At 36.0% G+C, this 23903-nt stretch overlaps 1 protein-coding gene and 1 non-coding gene across 3 annotated transcripts in view; both read left to right on the top strand.

Moving 5' to 3' along the window:
• PDE3B (phosphodiesterase 3B) overlaps positions 1-23903 on the top strand; it is an 88329-nt gene that overhangs the window by 23957 nt on the left and 40469 nt on the right. The gene's annotated exons all lie outside the window — the stretch shown is intronic.
• LOC121095274 lies at positions 5707-5882 on the top strand. The gene has a single exon (XR_005830045.1). It is a non-coding gene; the product is annotated as a U2 spliceosomal RNA (small nuclear RNA).

Raw genomic sequence — 23903 nt, 5'->3', positions numbered from 1 at the left:
AAGTGTTTAAGAAATAATTTCCTTTCTCCTATTTTATCTTCCTGTTAAATACTAACAAAATACTGTCCCATGCTGTCAGATACCTGCATTTGGTGAGGAGTTTTTGTTTCCTTGCCACAGATGCCTGTTTTCCAGGTCACCCCTAAAGTGGCTATTCTGATCATCTTTTTGGGTGCACCTCAGTAGGTTAACTTATTGGCAATATAACCCTTTATTAAATTATGTCTGTAGGATTTTATAAATGTATAAAAATTTACAAATGTGCATGTACATTGTATGTGTTTAATTCAAGTACCTTTTTGTCATGTGATCATCCATCCCTAGTATCTTTGAATTCATTGGCTTGTTTCAGTTAAATATGACAGAGGTTAATCATCCTGAATAATACATTTCCTGTAAGTTTCATGAAAATCTGTAGCCAGCAAAAGAAGAGAGCCTACTAGCACCCTCATTATGAAAAAGACTGAAGAAGCCACAAAAGACAGATGGAATGAGTACTCTAAACACAGGAAAACGAGGCATTTGGAGCTTGCGATTCCAAGTTGCCAGGTAATCTAGGCATAAGACAAAAGTTCCTGCCAGGTAGTCGAATCACGAGCCAAAAGTTTCGAGGATTTTGTCACTTGTGCTCCTCACAGAATTACTTACCTCTTTTTCTGAAAAAGTGTGTTTACTGTTCTGATATGGCTTGTTGAGATATTTTGTTTGAGTTTTGGGAAGATGGTCTATGTAGTGAAGCATGACAGCGTATTTCCTGTCACGTTACAGGATTTAATTTACTGCTCTTCAGTCTTTACCAGTTACAGAAATAAGCTGTCTAGCGGTGACAGCTCCAAGGTAAATGAAATGCTGTCTCATTTATTGGCTGATTTATTTATGCTCTGAGCCTTTCTAGCAGTAGACTATAACTTTTTTTTCTTGTTTGTAGCAGATTGCTAAACGGGAATGGCAATGGCCATTGTTTGATGGAGGCGCTCAAACAGGTTTTGACTTAGCATGAGGCATGCTTCACTGCTGTTGCTGGGATGTGAAAGCAAGTTCTCACTGGTATTTTATTTCGTGTTGTACCTATTCAGAAGTAGAAGAATAGGTCACAGTCCATTCTTTTGGAGCCCTGAATAGTAAAATGGACAGCAGATAAAAGGATGTAGTAAAGAAGCTTGCTTTTCAGGGAAAAGATGAACTTTCATAGAATTTCTTTTCTCAGAATGATCAGAAAGCCTAAAGTTCTATTAACATCAATTCCCACTCATTTTCCTCAGTGTTTTCTGATACTCCAAGGTGGGTTTTTTTCCCCCTGTAAGAAAAGTAACTTATGTGTGAGTGAAGTATCTTTCTCATTGAATCTTCAAGTCCACATTTTGTTGGCGGATAAGATGGTTTGTATGTTTATTCTTAATTGTTTATATCTGAGTGTTGTCTATTTCAGAAGTGAGGTGATTTTTTTAAAAAAAATTATTTACTAGTTAAGGTTTATGAAGGAGAGGGTGAAGAAGGAAAAAAGACACTTATTTAAAACTTGGCCCTTATCCAAGGCCAGTTATTAGAACAACAACAAAATTGATCTCCCAGTAAGTCTTACCTCTTTATGGGATACAAAGCTGGCATTGTGGGAGCATAATTCTAAGCAGAATTCTGCAACTGTGCACTTAGTGCATAGACTGCATTTTTCATAATGACTGGACATTTGCTTCTGGGTCTTCGCTTCCTATCACAAGTTATATTAAAAGATTATCCAGGAAGCTTCTGAATGTCTCTGCATGGGAGGTTTACCAGCAGTGAGCCTTGGATAACAGTCTCCTGCTGGTGCTGTCCATTGAAGCACAGTTGAACTGTGCTCTAGCTCCTCAAAAATTCTTAAAGTATAGCAGTTTGAACAGCTAGTTTTTTCCTTCGTCACCGTGATTGTTTCCAGATACAGCAGCAGAAAAATGATGCTTTGTTTCCCAAAGGTACTAGAAAACTGGCAACTCAGTTCTCAGCTGTCATGCTGGGAGGTGTGATGCGAAGTGAATTCAGAATCCTGGAAAAGTTGACTTAGAGTCCATGTACGGGTATATAAATCAGAAAGCAAGCTGAAGCATTTTCTGAACTGTAACAGAATCAATGAGGAAGGCTTTGCTGAATTTAGTAGAGCCAATTTTTTTCTTCAGATCTCTCTGCTTGACTTCCAGATAAACTACTTAGACCTTTGGCTGGTGTCAGAATGTTTCAGTTTGGGATCAAATGGCTATTCTTGGCCCAGATTACTTCTGGACATTGTCCAGAGACAATATTCTTTAGGGGTGCACTGAAATCACAGAAACAGCTTTCTCCCACTCCTGGTAGCAGACCAAAAAATGCTGAGATGAATGGAACCATGCATTAGCTGCTTCAGATCAAATTGATGTTACTTGCTCCTTTTCCTTGGTTTTAGAGAATTTGGGGATGAATTGTGTAAAAGCACTTGCATGTCAGGAAGTTAATATTTTAAAAAAGAGAGTTAGCCCTGTTTACAGTCTTTTATTTAGTTTTTCCACTTTGCATATGGATGGTGGGATGAAGGGGGAATGTTCCTGATTTTGATCACTTCCATTTGATATAGCATATGTTCCAGTTACCCTTCTCAAATTTGTAGTAATTCTGATGTTAGCTTAAAGGAAGAGGTAGATTGTGTTCTCTTTCAATGCAGTTTTTTTTATTGGAGATGTGGACAGCAAAAAACTGTGATAAATGCATACACAGCTTCTTGTATCTGAGTAACTAATTATAGTTCAGGGGTTGAGAGTGACTGTTGAACATGAGGTTTCGTATTGGAAATACGTCAAAATAATATGAAAATAAGCGTTCTGGTTTTTTGTAGTATTGACTCATATTATTCAGGTTTCTTCTCTGCAGTGTCCTCTTTTTGGCATTCTAGTTTTAGCCTCTTCCTTCATGTTTTCTCAGAACTAGCAAGTGGAACATGAGCACACAAGGTACAGTCTCTCTAACATTGCAGTGCATTCCTATTAGGCCCAGCTCTGATGAGAAAACTGCTTAATTTTCACAGCCTGAAGCTGGAGGATGCCTACTAGAGGTGTAATCCATAAATTTAGTGCTTAACTTTAAATAACATTTTTTTGAACTTGTGCAAGCTATGCACTTTTTCCCTTCTTCAATAGATTTCCAAAAGTGTAACAAGTGGTTAGAAGCTTTATAATATGTTGTTACAGAATGGGAAGTATTGGGCTACTCAAAATTTGAGCTTTACTTGTAAGTTACTCTGGACCAGTAAATTAAACCTGTACATACAGTTTTCACTTACATTCTTTCTAAATTAAAATTCTCTTAACTGTAAAATTAAGTTTATTTGGGAAACTGTCACAAACTGCTTCGTAGCTGTATAGTTTTATGTTGTTTATTCTTCAGGGTCTTCAGAATAATTTTTGTATTGAGTTATTTAAGGCAGAGCACTTCTAAGTTCCTTAAATGATACACTTTCTAAACATTTGATGATTTAGAAAATAGTGATGGGATGATTATTTCTACTGGTGCAGGTTGTTTTGTGAGATCTTTTGTTTTCCTGCTGTGGGAACAACAGGGCTTTGTCCCTGTAAACAGTTAGCCAATGAAGTTGTTACTGGATTTGAATTTTTGTTTACAGATTAAACAGAAGTGAAAGAAGCTCAAAGCTTGCATTCCAAAACTGATGACTTTTTTTTTTTTTTTTTTTTTTCTGGGGGTGTGTGTAGGGTGGTGGGAAGTGGAAATTGTAACATTTAGAATATAGAAAAGTAAATCTATTACTCTTGGTATTCACTGCAAAATATTTAAGCAGATAAAAGTTCTTTGAAAAATGCATGAAGTTTTGGAAAAGATCTTTTGTAGTTCTATTTATAAATTTGTGTTTCTTTCCTGAAACTATGGTGAGCCCTGCATACTGTCATTCTTTCTCAATTGTAAACATAGTTTCGGTACTACCACTTTTGCACCAAATGCTGTTCCTAGGCGACTGCTGACGTCAGTTGGTGCAGCACAAGAAGGTTTGTGTGTTTATCTGCTGCGGGCAGACTCTTAGAAAAGACGAAAGTATGTAACTAGATTAGGCCAAAGAGATTGCTGCTTTAAATAAGGATACGTACCGTTTGCAGTGTCATTCTTTATTTTTTCTGTATTTTATTTTGATTAACAGTTGTATCTTCTGTTGCATATGTCACAGTAACTAGTTTGCAGGAGATAAGGAGGACTATATATTCTCTTTGCTATTGCTTTAAAGGGGTAGCCTTTTTTCCTTCTTTTCTATAGCATAGTTAGAATGAGAATTTAAAAGGAGTGTGTGTTGTGGCATAAAGCTTTCACATAATAGGGCTATTAGAAATGAAATCAGGCATACAATTTCCCGTTCCAGTGAAACATATTTACTTAAAGATTTTTGGCCAGAGTCTATACATTTGGAAAAACTGGAATTATACTCTTGGAATAGTTTACTGCATGCCTTTGTGTCAAATAGAGTTAGAGTAGAGCTGGTTTAATGACCTTTGTGATATTTTTTTGTCTTTCGATTATACTTGCAGCACACCCACAATGAATAAAACTTACCTGTAGTAAAAACTCTTTGTAGAAAATCCTTTTATGAAAAAGAAAGGAAATAGCAATGGGACTGCACTCATGGTAGGCCAAAGAACAAAACTAAGAAGTTTATAGGAAGTAGTCGTACTGGATGGTTTAATAAGGCAGGAAGAAAAATGACAAGCACAGAATCTCTTCTTCATGTTGAACAATAGAATCAGCAACTTCCAGAACTGAATAAAAGCAGGTAACAATTGCTCCAAATTAACTTAAATCACAGTAAAATTAAAGAAAATGTCAAGCTAAATAAGGTCCACTTTGAATGTGGCTGTGGTGATGGTCTTGATGGTTTTGAAGTTCACCTCAATCTTTTTACCTTTCATGTACCGTTTGTTATATTGTGCTGTCCAGTCTGGCCTTGAAAATCTTCAAAGATGAAAGCTGCACAGCCTCTCTGGGCATTCTGCTTTACCTTGTCCCACTGCTTGTGTGTCGTCATAGTGAGGAATTTTTTTCCTTATGTCTAGTCTGAACTTTTCATTTCAACATTGCCTCTTGTCTTTCTATTACACACCACTGGATACAGCCTGGCTTTGTTGCTATGATGGTCTCCTCTTAGACACCGGCAGGCTGCTGTTAGGTGCCCCCCCCCCAAAAGCCATTGCTTCTCCAGACTGGACAAGCCCAGCTCCCCCAGCCTCTCCTCACAGGGTAGGTTCTCCAGTCCTGTAGTAATCATGGTGGTCCTCTGCTGAACTTGTTCCATGTTATCAACGTGTGTCTAGTACTGGGGACCCCCAGACTGGATGTACCGGTCTGGATATGGTCTCACAAGACCCGAGCAGAGGGGGCAGTCATTTCCTTTAGTCTAATGGCTGTGCTGCTGTGAATATAGGCCAGCATACATTTGGCCGCCTTTGCTGCCAGGGCACACTGCAGGCTCATGTTCAGCCCTTCATTCTTTTCAGAACAGCTGTCAGCCTCTATGGCTTCCTCCTTGCCAGGTTCAGGGCTTTGTGTATGTTGCTGTTGAATTTTGTAAGACTCCTGTTCACTCATTCTTCTAGTTTGTCTAGGTCCTGTTCTTAAACAAATGGTGAAGTTACTTGTGAGTTTCATTAGTAAAAAAGCATAAAAATGCCTCAGATTAAGAGTTCATTTAGCTTAGTATTCTGTTTTTAATCTCTGATCTTTGTCTAAGATCAAGTTTAACATCTGTTCTTACCAGTTAAATATCTTTAACATCCTTGAGTTGAACTATTAAACAGATTTTTGGGACTGAAAGATGGGTTAGAACTTTATCCTATGTGTCTGCCTGTTATTGCAGTGTCTCCAGAAGAAGCACACCAAGGCAAAAATCAATAAAAACAGTAATCATAAGTTGCTGCTTATTATCTTCCCATCCATTACAAGGGCTAATGTGCAATTAAATGCATTAAAGATCATGGGGGAAAAGAAAGTAGTCGTAATCAGAGGCTGATGGAAGGATAAAAATACGATAACATGATGCTCTTCCTGCCCCACCCACTTGTACCACCTTCCTACACTCTCCCAACTTCCACCTGTTTTCAGCTCAGAGGGCTTCCTAATGTACTTCAGCTATTTAGTTACAAGTGCCTGTTCAGTCTCCTCTTCAATTTATGGGCCCTTCCTCCTTTGCCTAGTTTTCCCTTGAACTTATTTAAGCTTCTTCCATCCACAACTTCCTTTGATAGAGCAGGTCACTTACTACCTGCTAGTGAAAAACTGTCTCTTTTTGTTTTGGACCTGACTTGTCCTAGCTCTTCCTAATGGCTTCTGGTGCTTGTGGTCGGTTGAGTTTAACTTTCTTATGACCAGTTCCTTAGGCAGAATATGCAACAATCATGAGTTCAGTGTAGCAATATACATGAAGTCTAGCAGTGAGAATAACTAATTGGTTTAAAAATTATTTTAAGGTGATTTGAGAGACCAGCTTGATATGTCAGAGTTCATGACTTTGTATATTCTTAGATTGAATATAATGCAGTAATACATAGTTTTGCTGTTTTCTGGCAGCTGGTAACTGTCTGCCATTAGGATTTTTTGTTGCAGGATAATGCCACTCAGAGTTCTGCCCACCGATAGCAAATGCTCTTGTGCAAAACGCATGGAGAACAGCAGAAAAATCTGCTCACTGTGAAATGATACCATGCTATTAATTTCCTTTTGCAGGGGAGAGTTGTTGATTCTGTGTTGCGTGAGATCAGTTGTAATTACTGTAACTGTCTTTGCATACTTACAAAGAAATGGCAGCATTTTGGACGTACAGTTTGGGTTTTTACAAGTTTTTGTTCTGTGGGTTCTGCTCTTGTTCAGAGAGCAAACGTATGTTTTTGTAATAAACGGATTATTCAAAAAAATATCCTTTCAGTGTCGCTGACTTCAAAAGTCAGCCACAACCGAGATCCCAAAATACAGTTTTATAGACACAGAAAAGATCACTCTTTCCTTGTTTGGTTATGTGTTAACAGTAAAACGAATAATAATTCAATATTTTTTACAAAGGTAACTCATTGTTTATGACTGATGATCCTATAACAATCCGATTTCAAATTCTAAAAGCTGCTGATCTGGGATACTATTAGAAAATATATTGAATTTCTATAATGATTTTTTTTAATGATCCTGTTTAATTTGCTAAACAGTTGCTATAATCTTTTCTTGAATTAGAGGTATAAAAAATTTAAATGAAATTTTCAAGAACACCTGTGATTTAACCATAATTATCTTAAATTGAGACAAAGCAACAGGCTTTTATTACATTTCCTAACTGCAGTACAACCTATAGCAACCATTCTTGTCTCAGGTTTCTTAGTTACCTTCCTGATGTTCAATTAGTTTGTGAAACTGTAACTGGGCTCTGATCCAAAAGCTTCTCTCTGTAAATTTGTAATAGACATATTGAGAAGCATTTCTCTCTAGACTTGCAAGAAATACCCGTGGTGCTTTTTATAACTTTTGGTAAGTTATTTGCTGGATTATTATTAGTAGTCCAGTGGTTACTTTTCAAAAAGTAACATTTTCAGTGCAGCATCGTAATATATTAAAGCTGCATTATTTCATCATCTAAGGTTTTTTTCATACTTTTTCAATACATCTTAAACTAGCAACCACAATTTTAAAATTCTGAAATACAGTGTACAGTCAACAGAACTTTTCAGAACACTTTGGCTCATTTGCATAGGAAAATGGTTTTAATGAGGAAATACTAAATTGGGAAGATGTGTGATGTTAGTATGAAATGCTGGAAATGGAATAATCTTTCACTGATAAATGGCTAACAGATCTTGTTGTTTTGCTCATTGTTTATACAAAAGTTATGAAAATACAAATTTTATGTAACTTTGATCCTGTAAAAATGTCCTGAAAGGCTAGGAGACTTCAACAGGTACAGCTTAATTTTGGTTAGCATGTGTTATACAGCAATTAATAGGAAAGTTGGCTGATAAGGTGCATTTATAAAGTTGCAAATCAAATATATTTGTACATAAGTGGTGAAGATGCTTTCAGTCTCTATAGCCCAGAATAAACACTTCCATGAGGTTCACATAGGGCTGCCAAAAAAAGGAAAGGTTTGTAGCTAAACTAGGCATGATATCTGAAAGAATCAGTTTCAACTCAAATATGGTGATGCCTAATGTAGTCTTTGGAGGCTTTGTTCTGTGATTTCCTTTTGAGTTCTTTTTTGGAGGCAACCGCTTTAATGTGGTGTTTCTAGAAACAATTCATAGCATATTTTGTGAAATATTACCTATTCGCTTTCTGCTCTTAGTAGCTTTGCCTCATTGCTATATTCCAGAAACTGACCATTCTTTTTGGCCAAATAATTGGTTCTCTTACATGCTGTACAGCAGTGATCCACAGACTACTTGGGATGGCTAATGGTTACTACCCCACTTTGGGTTACAGAAGTTGCAAGGGGACTTCCATCCCTGAGGTAAAAACTTAACTGCTTGTTAGTATTTGGAGTAATAACCCTAGCAGAAATGAGGCTTGAAATGGAAATTATCACAACAAGGGAAATAAAGCTGGCAACTACTCCTTTTGGTATAAAGGGAAGATGGGGATACAGGATAACATTTATTCTTTCATAGAAAACCTCTACTATTGACATAACTCTGTGACCTCTTGAGGTTCCTTTCAAACAGAGTTATCCTAGAAGACTATGTACCTGTTGGTGTGAAATTTTGTGTAGACATAGGTAACCAGTTCAGGTACTGCTGAGGGCATGTCTGCCATAGCATATAATTCTTCTGAGGATGTGAATCTTAGGAAAGAAGGTTCTGAGTCAGTGTCGAACTCCAGCCACTGTGGCTACTGAGCTAGTACTACCTCAGTTTTTACCTTGTAGTTCTCTAGGAATTTTCTAACATACTCTTTGCTAGCTTTTATAAATGAACTGAAAGAATCTTAGTATCTTTGGCTACCGCTCATAACTCTTCTGTCATTGTAGAAATAGTCCATACAGCTTTGTATGTCCCACCTTTCTTTTCTTGGGATTTAAACTTGCAAAAAACTAGAGATACTAATTCTTTTAACCAGTACCTCAAACAGTCCGTTAGCTTACTGTGTAAATATAAGCCAACAGTATGTATTAATTCTATGTTTCAAAAAGTGGTGGGACCAGACTAAATGTTTAGTGTTCTGAAACGTGTTTTGCATACCTGTAGTATGTTCTCACTGTGTAGCACAGCAGTAATAGCATCTGTGTTCAAATCATATTATGTCCTCAAGTATCATTAAAATCTGAAAAATTCTGCTAATGTGATGTAAATCTTAAGTTGCACTGATGTTTAACTTAGCATTTTGGTTAAGTCTTGTGAGGTTTGGAGGAAAATGTTCATATGTGTTAACGATATTTTGCAATGCTGTCTGACTGCAGCATTAGTTGCCTTTAATGTCAGTGACAAAACTCCTCAAAAATTAAAACCTCTTGGTGTTTTCAATTTAGTTCTCTTGTCCCCACACTGGTATGAAACCTTTGCTGATTTTGAATGCTGCCGTTTAATGCTGCTGAAGTAATTAACTACAGAATGAACTTTGAAGTCTATTTTACTTAAAAGCATTGAGTCTGTATCTTCCTTTAAAGAATTGTGTTCTGTTATGGAAGAATTATCAGAAATTTGCATCTTTTAAACTGGGGAAAGAAGTGATACCATACGATTCTTGTCCTTCATTAGATTACATCTGCAAAGTATGCAATATATAACGAGTAAACTACTTACATGATTCACATTAGAATTTTTGAACTGTTTTACTCTGTAAGTGCAAAATCCATTTTAAAATTCTCAGTTTGTGAAACATATCAAACTTTTTTGTCTTTCATAAACAGGTTACAGGTCGATTTTGAACCTACTGATCTTTAGTTTAACTGCTGGTACTTGAGCTACAGAAATAATTTTGAAATCCTTCTGTAGACCTGTTCCTGAAGAAATATTTGATGCATCTTAACTCAATTAATTAGTGAATATTGGGGTTTTTGTGAGTGAATAAATGTGCAACAGAGGAACCCTGATGTAGGAAAGGTGCTGGATCACACAGCAAGCTGAAATTTCAGTGCTTGATCAGGTTAGAATCTGGTAAGGCCCTGCTGGATGTCACTCTCCTCCATTAGGTGGAGGTGCTACACTCTCTTTTGAGACTGATTTGTGAAGCTTGTCTTCATTAACTATTATAAAGCTTGAAGCAGCTGTTCGATGAACTGGATAACTAAGAAATCATTACCAAACATACTGTAACAGAAAAATATGCTCCTAAGGTCTACAAGAATTCCTCATCGCATCAGCAGTTTACTGGATTTATGTTAATAGGACTTTAAAAATTGGGTAGTCCTTTATGCCCAGATTTATCAAGAAAGCTAGAAATTAATAGTGGTATTATGGGTAGAAATAACACAGTAGAAGAGTTTGCAAAAACTATCTTGCAAACCAGTCTAAAGAAAAAGAAGAACAATATTTCTGTTTTTTAAAAATTGTTATCTATGTGTTTAAGATTAATGAAAAATCTTGGAAGTCTAAAGAATCCAGATAATTGTAAATTGGTGGCTATTGAGTGAGTTGGAGTTAATATTGGTATTAATTTAAACTGCTAGATAAAGAATAAGTTATATGTCATGACAGGAAAAAAATATCTTGGAAGCTAGAATGAGTATCTCTTCATAAAGCTGTACTGTGCAATGTTAGTACTATTGAGAATTACTACTAAATATTAATTTAGATAGTGCATGTGAGTTAAAACAATAAATATTTTGTGTAGATAATGTGAATACGTCTTCAGCTGGGTATACCTATGAATAATTACGGAAATGCTTGCAGGCACTTGTCGGTTCCTGGGCTGGCAGCTAAGAAATCAGATAAATAGCTAAGAATTTTTAAAAATGTTTCAACAAGATTTTTTCTCTCTTCAGAGATCTTGCATTTTGAAGCACCTTAAGAATTTTAAAACTATATTAATGTAAAAACATATCATTATGTAGATTGTTTAGATTTTTGCATGAAGGTGGGGTGCTCAGACTAAATCTTTTGATACCACCAATGATTGTTTATTGAAGCAGCCATTCAGAGAAACCAGAAAAGGTAATCCAACTGTTAACTTCTTTCTGAGGAATATTTAGGATCTGTTTCAAAATAGCAGAGAGCATCTTTGTAATGACGATTGCAATGTCAGCGGTCATTCAGAATTCATATTGGAGCAATGGAAACCAAAAATCCATTACACTTGTGCTCAGAAAAAATGTTTAAAAAAGGGGGGAAAGTAAATAAAATAGAATCCCTGCAGGTGGCATAGAGACTATTCAAAGATATTATACTGGAAATTTGAGACAAATGCGTGCCATTTATCAAAACAAGATATAAAGATATTAAAAAAAAAAAGCCATGATTAAACAGAATGGTGAAAAAGGCTCATAGGAAAAAGTAAGCATTCTTGAAAAAAAGTTAGGCTTGTATTTAGAACACACAGGTTAAATGTAATAGTCCAAGGCAGATAAAAAATAATATGAAGAGCAGCTTGTAGAATATATAAAAAATTAATTATATTTATACAAATACATTAGAAGCTTGAAGCCTCCCAGAATGCCTGTAGGAGTAGCAGGTTCTAAGAAATGGAAGGAGCATATAAGATGAGGCCACAGCAGGAAAAGAGAAGATTATTTTTGATAATGCTTGCTGTGGTAGAACCTGGAGAAAAATCGTATGCTGAAGTTTACAGGCAATGTTTCAGAGGGTTTAAGGCAAATTTAAGTATCATAAAAGAAATTTGTTAAAGGAAGACCAGGAAAATGCCAGGACCAGATAATGCATACCCAAGGCTCTTGAGAACCTTGAGGGTGAAACAACTAAACTGCTGAATGTAATAGGCTTTTTACTTAAAATTGATTAGGTCCCAGCTTGACTGCAAGTTGGCCGATGTCATGTCACTTCATGAAAGTTCCCAGAAGAGCTCTAAAGAACTGTTGGCTGATAATCATGGCTTTCATAGCAGACAAATTGGTAGAAATCATTACAAACATTAGCATTACTCATTTTGGAGAAAGATGATATTTTGGGGAAGAGTCAACACAACTCAACTTGACTTTAGCAGGTCTTGTGTCAAACATGAGAATTTTTTTAAGGAACCGGCAAGTTTGTTGATAATAAGGATCCACCTGACACAGTGTGCTTGGATTTCTAAAAGGCAAGATTGGAAAATGGAAGAGAAAGAGGTAACAGGGCTAATCCAAGCTATTGGAAACCCTTTCATACAAGGCACTATGAGGGCAGCTGTGGGGAAAGTTCACTCCGTCCCAGCCAGACTGAATATTTATACTGTTTGTGTACCTTCCACTTTGTCACTTTAATTACCAGTTATTAGGAGTTTGAGGAACTCTAAGAATCTGATTTGATTGGAATGCCAAAGGCAGGGGCAGCTGATGTGTCTGACAGTAAGTATTGATACAGGAGTTGCTTTTATTTGGTGGATTTTGTTAGCATGATTCCATGGAGTCCCTCTTGAGGAACTCAAATTACAAGTACCTAAAACTCATTTTTATATAATGCTGTAGGTCATAAAAATGTAAAACCTGGGCTGCATATAGACATATTTGAGTAGAGATTTGTATGATTTATTTTTTTAGCTCTGCACATAGGAGGAGAACATTTGTTAGGTTAGATAAAGGGTTCTGAAGTGAAGTCAAATTTTGTTAAGCCTGTCTAGCCAAAACTGATTGGTAAATTGATTTCTATTATAATCTAACTTGTCTTTGCCTCCATTTTCCCAAATAAGAACTGCTAACTTGGCACATAGACTAAACTTACCGTATTCTTTCTTTCTTTTGATTAAGACCAATGTTGTCTGAAACTCCTTCGTTGTACGGCAAGACTGGAAACTGAAGAGGAATGGCCTTTATGACAAGGATGTGTGTATTGTTATCTTTGTGAAAATCTGCTTTCAGATGGCTTATACTTTTTAAAAATTGTATTTTGTATATGCTCAATAAAACTTCTTTCATCTTTATAGCACCGTACCTGAAGATTCCACCGTCATGAGTATGATCCTATCTGAAGTGGACTTGGCCTATAGTTTCAGTTGTGAGCTTGAGCTGTGCCTGAGAACTAAACAGGAGGATGCTTTCTTCTGTGCTTTGTCCCTCCCTTGTTTTGTCTTGCCTGATTTGATTGCAGTAAGGATAAGAACTGGATATGGTGGTGGGGAAGAAAAGAAGTTAAAAGATTTTGGTAAGCAGGAGGGAAGTAAGTTGGGACTGAGGGAGTGGAGGTGCAAATGGTGGTTTGAACTTGAATGAGAATGGGATAATTTTATATCTGTAGTAACGAGACTGACATGCTAGACCAAGAGGTTGTGATGAGAAGCTTGAGAAGTAAACATAGTTGTAGGTAACTGGAGTAAGGAGGTAAGGGATGCATCTGGATTAATGATGGAAGGGACATGGCTGTAAATGTTGTATTTGAGAGAACAAACAGAAGTTTGTGCCTGCTGAGGAACATTGCAGTTCAGGAACCTGAATGACACCATCTCCCTCTGTTGCAAGCAACCACCTTGAGAAAGGCTCTTAGTGCTTTCTAATATTCATCTGAATAAAAAATACTAACCTGACTTCTACTGTTGCTTTTTCCAATGGGGCAGATCTTCTGGTGGCTTGTCACTCCATCAGTGTGGTGACATATGGTGGAATTTGGGAGTTTTGGTTTGTCATCTTGAGAAAAATTAGGCATTAGCAATAAAAAAGCTATTTGGAATATTGGAATTGAAAAATTACATAGTTCTGAAAATAAAGGTGCTTATGATTTTGAAAGTTCAAATTATATAATTCCATGCCACTCAAATCCTGAAATTTGTGGTGCAACACAGTGAATAATGAGAGATTTTGTTTTGTTTTGTTTTCTCACTGTAGTTCCCAGTTCTGTGTGTTCCCAAATAAATGTAAAGAATGAGTCAGAGGTCAGAAAAAAAGAAGTGATGGGCTTAGGCTTGAGGCAGTTGTATATTACATTGGGGAACTAAGTTTTATTCTGACTTGGTCATTGAAATTTCTTTGTGTGTGTGAGATCCTTGGTGAGTCACTAAAGTCTTAACTTTTCCTAAGTGGTTAGTAAGTGTGTGTGTGTGTATTGGTTTGGTGGGTTTGGTTGGTTTTTTTTTTGGGGGGGGGTTGAGTTGTTTTCAGACCATGGATCTGGTTTGTAGTAATAGTAACCACTCTTTGCTGTAGCCGAAGGCTATCAATGTACTTTGAAAGACGTATCAACAAGGTACTTTGAATGCCTAAAATCTATGTAAGTGATGAAAGAAACTGACATCCAAATTTAGCAGGATTATTTTTAATTAATTTTGTAAGAATTTTTGTGAATATTCCGGTGTTATTATGGCAGGCACTATACTAAAGCCAGAGGAAGTAAAAAAAAAAAAAAAAAAAAAAAAAAAGTGTTTTTTCAACTGCATTCAGCAAGTATGGAGCCATACGCTGGACAATAAATAAGCAGAGTATTGTGCTTTCTGTGGACCTGATCCATTGTCTTTCAGGTGTGGCAACTCACACTTGCTATATTCCTTGTTGACAGATTTCTGTCTCATTTACCTATTTGTAAATCCCTTAAAACTAAGTCCTCTCAGTATATTGACAAGGAGTGTCTTTGCTGCTTTTTCTATTTATACAGACGTTATTAGCATGATATATTCTTAACACAATTATTGTGTCAAACTTGAGGCTACCTTATGAGACTGAGAATCTGAGATACGTTTTCTACATTGAATTTTGAAAAATGTTTTCTGTTCACCTGAATAAGTGATGAACTACTTACACGCATCACCAAAAAGGCGTATGACAGCTGATTAATCGTTCTGCTGCAATAGAACAAATTCTGTCAGTTATGAATGAAATCTTTGTTTACAATACCTGAGCACGTGGCAGTGGTACTGTGATCCTAAAACATTAACAACAATATTTTTGATGTCTAAAACACCGTGAGTGCTGCTTATGCAACTAATATGCATGCATGTGTGTATATGTATATTAAACTATACATTACTGCAGATTTTTATATATTTCTGCTCAAATATTGGAGTTTTATGTACAGTAAAGCATGTGATGCTTTTAAGAAATTTGCAATTATGCTTTGCAGTTTTGCTTGAAATGTTATACTAATAGCCTAATTCACTTCTGTTGTACGTGATTCTGATAAAGCCTTTCCTTTTTCAGCAATCATTTATCTTTTTGTAAGGTATAGGCTGGATGTGTTCAGAGAAAAGAATCTTCGATAATTAGAAATATACAATAAATTCTATAGTCGATAAGGCTTTTTAAGAGCTATGTCTTATTTTGTTTCAGGGTTGAAAGTATGACAAGAAAAGATCATTTTGTGGTTGTAATAGCTGAATGACGAAGAATCTTTGATAGTGTTGTTATGCTGATAACCAGTCTATTTCAGTTGCCATTCTCTCTTGGTCTGTCTTTAAAATATTTATCATAATGCTTTCATCTGTCTTGGCAGAGATGGAGAAGGTGGTTGTTTTTTTTTTTAAAATAACATTATAGAAATCTCATTAGAAAATTAATTAGTATTCTATTCACATTTTGGAAGTTTGGAAGTGAGGTCACACTAAATGTGTGAAATAGAAATAAATACTGATTTGTTTCCTTACTTAAAATGGTCTAAGTTAACCTTGTACTCCATAATCATTTAGACATGTAGGTGGGTATATTGCTATGGCTTGGCTAGTTTATCATACATCAGCTGTTCTGCAGTAATTGCACATGAATTTGCTTTTATTTCCAGTGTAGTAATACATTCCCAGTATATTTTCTCTGAGGGGTGATAACTTGAAGTATTTTATTTTTAAAAAACAGTAAGAGGCTTTATTCAGATGGAGCAGCTGAAAAGTAGCAGCTTGCACCACACTAATTGCCTAATGGATGGGTCCGAGAGGGCCTAATGGTTAGAAAAATGTCCCACTTCCCTGGGTAGATTCAATTCTACGTGAAACTGCAGCGCTTTTCCTGTCTTGAGTCATGCATTACCAACCTATTTCTACCAGCTGAGAAAGCAGGTAATTCCCATTTCCTGGAGTTAAGAGACATATAGAGAGAGAGCTTTGGATTTATCAGGTTGCTTCAAGAGATTATTATAATGTTTGTGCTTTTGTTACTATATTAATAACTTCCAAGAGTTTACTTTGCACTTTCTTTAGAATACTACAAAGAAATTTGGCCTACTGCTTGCACAGCACATATAAGAATGTTAAATGGGTTGATTTAATTTATTACATTAATATTAGGAATCTCAACATTTGTCTTTGGTTTGAGCACAGGTTCAGTTAACACAATTTCTATCCCCTTCATTTGACCCAATAGTTTCAGATGCTGAATGACGATTTTAAACTGATAATAAATATCTTTTGAGCTGTTTTTCTTTTTCCTTTGGAATATCTAGTTGGAGAGCTGTCTCCACCGCTTTGGCAGGCAATTTCTGTCACTTAATCCAGTGGCATCCAAGTTTTTCTAAATTGTGAGTGAAAAACAGTCTCCTAGCCTTTCACTGCCTATATTGGTGCTGTTCAGAATGACGGATTTTATCTGCCCACTATGTAACATGCAGATTCCTCAGTAGTTTAGCTGCTTCTCCTTTCCCACCAGCCTGTAGCAATTTAGTTCAAACATTTGCATGTTAATAGTATAAAAAAAGTCAAATTAGCATCTTTTACCACCAGTAATCATTTTCCATACAGACTGATGAGGCTGTAATGAACCAGTTATGAGAGGGCAACTCATGAATATAAATAGTCCCATTTTACAAGTATTTTGCCAAGGTCAGTGGGAGAGAGGAGGGAGGTCAGAAGTAGCTCCTTAGTCACAATCACATCTGGAGCTGAAACAAACTTTCTTTGTCTGTAGAACTTTGGCAGTGTTTTAGAGTTGCCAGAGTTTAGATGCTAAAATCTGGGACAATGGCAGAGAACTAAATTGCACATACATAGATTAACTGTGCATGGAAAGTACAATTTATCTGCATAATCGCTTTCTGGATGCCCTGTAGCTTTGATTTGTGCATGTTTGGGAAAACAACTGTTACCACAGAAATACAGGAAAAAGCCATACCCTATATGCTTTTCATAAGGCATTGGATTTGACCACTAGAACATAACATCTTAATTATACAGGACATCTGGCAGGCCTATGTGGTTCAGTCTGCATTTTTCCCTCATCACAGAGGAAATATTAATGCATCAGCAGAAGCATGCTTTGGATACAGCGATTATTGTTCAAGATAGCACTACTGGCACTTGTTTTTGACCTCTAAACTTGTTTCTGCTTGGCAGTGGCTTTTGCTATTGTCCAAGTGCAGACTAGTGTCTTCTCAAAGAAAAAAATATTTTTGTTTTCTCTTATCTGTCAGTCTATCCACTTAAGTAGTTTCTGTTATGATAATATTATAAAATGCGACTCACAAACTGCCTCAGAGTGGAGAGAGGGGAAAAAAAGCATGTCTGCAAATTCCAAAAAGGGTAGTGCTTATGTGATTCTTTTTGCAGTTTCTCAGTTTAAAACTGGATTTTAAGGAAGCTGTCTTGGGAATGTAAGCTCTTTAGGGGAAGAGGGCACAAGTTGTCTTAAAATTTAGGAACTCAAGACAGCAAGTTATGGCCGCAAAGAACACCATAGCCAATGGACATGGTGGTGGGTACTTTCTAGAAAGTATTTTCCAGCCAAAATAATCTCAATTTTTTAAAGGTACATAGCAGTTATTTTCCTTCCATATCCAACGTGTCAAACTGATGGGGTACATAAACTTTTTCTATAATTACTGACCAATCTTGTAGCTTCACTGAATAAATATTTTATATTTGACAGTCGTTATACATAATCAGTCTCAAATAATACCATAGTGATTCCTCTCTTGATATGCTTGACGAGTGAAAAATAAACCAAGCATTGCATCCTCATGCCCCCTGAAACATTCCCACAGGTTTGAATTACTGTTGGATATGGGACTTGCCACTTTCCAACTTCAGGGGTTCTTACGTTACAGTTCAGCATAAAACTGTGGTGCCATATAGATTTGGGAAACTTGAAGTACTTGTATCACCGTGGCCATTAGGTAATTTATATGTCTGAAATGAGAGTTGTGGTAAAAGGTTTTGAACGTGTTTAGTTTTTTCTGCTGTGGTGAGGAATGGTTCTTAATCTGCTGTTATCTGGGCTGAATGAAGGCAGGAGCAACATTAGTTTCCTTTGGGCATCATCTGCCCAGCGCAGTAGCCTTCCCATGCGACTGATGAGTAGCAACAGCATTAAGCTACTTGAGTTACTTGCTTCCTGATATCTCAGATAGTTTGTTAGAATGGCTGCTTGGAAATGGGATATATCCTTAGACCTTTAGAAGTTTCAAATTTTAATGCGGTTTGAATTTAGTGTTCAGTAGTTGTGTGTAAGATTGTGACCAGCATGGGTGTTAAAGCACGGTGCTAGCCTCAGTGATATCAGAGGCTGTGACCATTTTGAAGTAGGAAAGCTTTTTAGGAACTTCTTTGGGAAGGGCGTTATTAGCCTGCTTCCAAAAAGATTCATTCAGTGATGAGAAAGCCATAGTGTAAACCGTGTGGCTCTGATAGCTAGAAGCCATCAAATAATTCTTCAAAGAAATATTTTGGATCAATCCAACGAATAGTGGAAGGATGTATTGGATTTTTTTATTAGAATGAAGAAACTGATGATGGAGAAATTGGCTTTTTCTGTATATTTCTATACCACTGGAAAATCTATTGGTTGCATTAGTTTTGTGTTTTAATAGTGAGTACTTATATCCTCTTTTGTATTTCAAAATATAATGCCTGGTGTAGAAAAGCAAAGAAGGCAAGAAGCTCAAGCAAAGCTAGTATGTATCAATGGTGTGACCTCTTAAGTGGTGTGTCACCATCTCCCCAAAATATCATAACGAAGTTAATTTCTATCCTAATTCTAAAGCTATTCAATGTGTTCAGTTACAGGCATACAAGGATATTATTATAACTTTTCAACAATTTGATATGAAGAAAGGAAAAAAATACTGGGACTTGCTCAAAGTTTTAAAAATCTGTTGATCTCAGCTGGGACTGCCAACCTGTTGTGCTCCAATCTGAGTTGTGCAGTTTGTGGAGTCACACAATGGTTGAGGTTGGATGGGACCTCTGGAGGTTGTCTGCTCTGACTCCCCTGCACAAGCAGAGCCGCCTAGTGCCAGTTGCCCAGGACCATGTCCATAAAACGAGTAATGACCTGAATTGAAAATAGCTTTTTGTCTGGGAAAGATGATTATAGGAAAGCTAGTCTTGATTTTTCTGTAATAGACTGAAGATTTTATTATGTTTGCTTTCTCTTATGAAGATCAAACATAACATGGCTAGAAAAACTAGTAGAATTACTAAATATTTTTAATCTTAATTTTAAGAATTAGTAATTTTTTATTGTTGTTCTCTTTTTTAGGAAAATTGTGCAGCACAAAAAGCACTTTTAAAAAATATATTGGCTATTACATTGAAAAATAACTGATAAAATTAATTCAGCTGGTTTCTACTGAAATGTGATAGGCTCAAAATGTCTCACTGTAGAATTAAGTTCATTTCTGATGTAATACTTTTGACTTTGCTCAATTTGTAGCTGTCTCTTTTTCCTGCAAATATCTGTCATTTTTCTAATGTCTTTAAATGCACGAGTGTTCATCTGGTGGGGGCTGAAGGGATGCTTTTTTTTTTTTTAAAAAAAAAAAAACAACAGCTTGGCATTATTATGCATAAAAAAAGTGGAAAATAATTCTCTAGTAATTTTATACACTTAAGTTGTATTGTTATGTGTGAACCATATAACTTCCTTTTCAATTGTCAAGTTAAACTTGAATCTTGCTCAAATGGACTTAATTACAAAACCTGAAATCTTACTCTTTCTACAGATTATACATTGCATAAAAATGCATTTCTTTTCTTCAGGTTTTTAAAAAAATGCTTATTTATGAGTTTAAACTACCCATAAAATCGGAAGTACTCTCAAGTGGAATGGAAAATTTCATAGCTGTGCCCTGGTATGGCTGACTAAAAATGTTCATATGGTACTTCAAGCACTTTTAGTATGCTGGTGTCTGACAAATGGCTGCTTGTTTGTCAGATGGTCTGAAATGGTTACTCTTCAGCTTATACTTCGTGATACTATTGCTGCTTTTACTTTGTTACGTAAATGGCAGGCCTCAACATACACATTTCTGTCCTGTAAGGTTCACTTGCCATTCCTGGCAAGCGTTTATACTATCTGTATAAATAATGAAGTAATAGTATGCTTATAGGAGGTCTTTCTAGAGTCTTTTTCTAAAGTTAGTTTGGTAAACCTTGTGTCATAAAAGTTTGTAGAGTCATTATCTATGTAAATATTTTTTAAAGGTTTTGATTGCTTTTGTTTCATTATTTAAGGGTGGAAAATGCATTTGTAAGTGTTCACAGTGCACCTTGTATCAGAAGGTATTAAGGTTTAAAAAGCTAGATTTAGGAGTACAAGTAACAAAACTGTACTATGGCTGAGGTCTGGGATAAATATGGTCCTTATCTGAATCTGAGAACAATTCCTGTAGAGGAAGAAGTATGTGTATTCAGTAAATAGTATTGGAGGTATAATATGTATTTTAGCTCAGTTTCCAAAGGAAGTGAATCCTTATATGATCCTGCCTTGCAGGCAGGAAGATGCAGGGGAGTGTTTGTACTGTCTGTGTTTGCCTGTACATCTGTCCCCTCTTGCCTGCTACCTTTTGAACCTGTTGCATCATTTAAAAAAAATTGATAGAGGAGTAGTTATTTTACTGATAATCTAGTTCCTATAAGTTTTGGGATTGTAGATATTAAGGATTTCACTTTAAGCTTCTGTGTGAGCTTCTCTACTTGATAGAGATCACCTGTGGGAAAAAGACCTCACAAGCATTTTAAGACCATGGTGATTTCAGTTTCAATTTACATTTTTGGTGTATTTTTTTTACTGTTCCCTCTTGCTTTTCTACCTTACAGTATTTCATTAAATGAATTTTGAGGCATTCATATTGAATTTCTGGTTTTTAACATTCTCGTTTCAATAGTGAGCCCTTTCCAAAAGATTTGCTAAAATTATGAGGAAAAGAGTTCCTTTCTGTAAATATTTAACTACATTGCAGGTACCAGGTAATCAAGCAGGAGTTTCCCTTCTGCCTTGCTATCATGAGGTTTCTAAAGATGTGGAGTTCTTTATGGTTCTCTTACTTCAGCTGCTCCATGTCTAGTCTAATTGTTTTAATGAACCAAGTACCTTGTTTGAGTATGTGTATGACTGTTGTGTACCTCTTTGAAGTTGTTTATGTTGCTGGAATTAAACTTTACCAAATTAATTTTGATCTTATTTCTAATGCACTACTTTATTAAACATAATTTTTGCTACAAGTGCAAACAAATTACAAGGCTTTATGAATAATGTTATCTATATTGGGAGGAAGGGAGAAAGTAAGAAGGTAAAGAGATGACAGATTTAGATGTTACCTCGGTTTTTCTAGTTTTGAAACCAAACTATAACTTTCATACACTTAGTTGCAGAAGTAATGTTGGGATAGGGCTTGTAGCAGAGGTGGAGTTGTATTCTTCATTTTAAAATATCTTTTACTGTAGTGGCAGCTGCCAAGCAGTGATACTGTAATAATATTTTGGCAAACTTATTCCTGCTATGGTAGGAAAACAGAAAAACACCATGAAATTAGGCATATTTACATGTTTAATAATGCTTTTGTTTTGATTTTTCTATTATGTGTGTGGATTAGCGTGTTTTCTCTTTATAAACCTGGAACTAGTCTCATAATACACAGTTCCTCCAGTTAATCTGTTAAAATACAAAGTGTGGACTAATGTTTTTAGCTCTGACATAGTCTGACTTCTTCCTGGTGAAGAGAAGCACATACACACGCACACACACACACGGAGGCTGAAATATGTGCAGATCTTAATTTTCATATATGTTTAAAATTAGTGAAAAATTGCTGTGAACAAAAGAGCATTGAAAAATTAATTTGATATGATGCAACTGTCAAAACTTACTGAGATGTGCTGAGCTTGAATCTTGCTTGCTACCTGCCAAAAAAATAACCCTGGCTGCTTTTCAGTTTATGACTGGAGAAAATTTCTTTATTATGTTTCTAAATCATTATTTTTTAAAAAAGAAAAAAGTATATGACACTCAGATGGTAATATTTGAAAGAAAACAATGGAAATAATGTTTTTTTTATGTTAAATAGGGTAACATTTTGTCACTTGTGTAAATAATTATTGGCTCTTGAATAAGTACCCCGTGCTTTTTGAATGAAAGGTAGCATTGCATAAGTGTTGGGACTTAAACAATTATTTAAGATATCTTTCTGCAATTTAAATATTGTCATTTGGCTTCATGTTTTTAAAAAAGCTTGCTAGCTTTTAGCTGAAATTTCATTTCCCAGTTTATCTTGTATAAAAGCTGGTAAGGAGGAAAGATCAGGTGGTGCTGCAGCATCCATACACTGTAGTTGAATGCTAAGAGTTCCTTCAGGCAGTCTCGTACTCTCTCACCCCTGCTCTGAGCCCCAAGATTCAAAAATGCTTGCATAATTGGGTACTGTTTTGTGACTTATTAATTGCTCTCTTGGGTATATAGTTGCATGTGAGCCAGATTGGCTATTTTCCCAGCTTGCATCACTGGCAGCTGTTTTGCTTGAGGCAGATGGCTTCTAAGAGAAGCACCCATAAATTAGGCCATTGCTACTTTTTTCGCACTGTTCTCTGAGAGATAACCTGATGAGATGACGTTTCAAAGTGGGTTTTGTACACCCTGCTTAATTTCTTTACAACTGTCTAAAGAGCACATTTTACAGTCATCTCTTTTTTTAGAAGAATTTTAGGGCAGTACAGACACTACAATGTAGTCATTATAAAAATGTTAAATTGTATTAAGAACCATTGGTGATGTTTTCTATACGAAAGAAGGTTCTGAAAAAAAGAATTCATGTCAGAAAGAAGAAAAAACCTTAATACCCTTTACATAGTGAGAGTAAGAATATTTTTAAGGGCAGTAGCTAGAGAGGAAATAGAATAGTGTATATAGGAAAACTTAGTGGTCTGCCTAAGTGTTTTAGACATATTTGTGTGTAATATTTTTCTTCTGGACTTTGTGCTCACAGTTCGCATGTAGAAGTTTAATAGCTAGACTTCTAGAAAAATACTTCTAAGGGAGTAGTTTTGAGACTTGTGCAATTTTCTTGTATTTAAGAATTCTATTACTGTGCTTCTCCATCCATATGTTCTTCCTGTAGGTGTACAAATACTACTGCATTGGAGACTGGAAAACTTCTTGCATAAGCAGGATCCATGGACATACACACGCAAACCTTGCCTTTCTGTGTGTCTCCACACCAGCATAAACCAAAATTCTCATCCTAGAATCATAATTTCTTAAAACTACATAGCAATTTTTAGCCAGAGCAGTTTACGACTTTTGCTGACTGTTTATTCATTTGTTCCTGTACTGCTGTATTTTATTAAAGCAAATTACTTTTGGTCTAGTTTGTGCCTTGCAGATTTTTCTTTACTGTGTTAACCATGCCAGCAATCCTCCAGTGGGTTTTAAGAACCACCTTTACTATAGAGACAGCTTCTGAAATTCATGTCTCTGTGTACATCTTTGCAATAAGGCATGTGTTTGAGAAATGTGATATTTTATTTGGACTGACACTCCAGAAAATAAAGGATTATTAAAGGAAACATCAGTAATTACCTCCAGTGAAGTCCTAAGCTTTCATGCTTGGGTGGCAAGTTGGGAAGGTTTCTAGATCTAACTGATGTCTAGTTAGGACATG

This window comes from Falco naumanni, chromosome 10, assembly GCF_017639655.2.
Source record: "Falco naumanni isolate bFalNau1 chromosome 10, bFalNau1.pat, whole genome shotgun sequence".
Classification (NCBI taxonomy): domain Eukaryota; kingdom Metazoa; phylum Chordata; class Aves; order Falconiformes; family Falconidae; genus Falco; species Falco naumanni.
The sequence above is the reverse complement of the archived record's forward strand: the minus strand, read 5'-3'. Positions and strand labels throughout refer to the sequence as shown.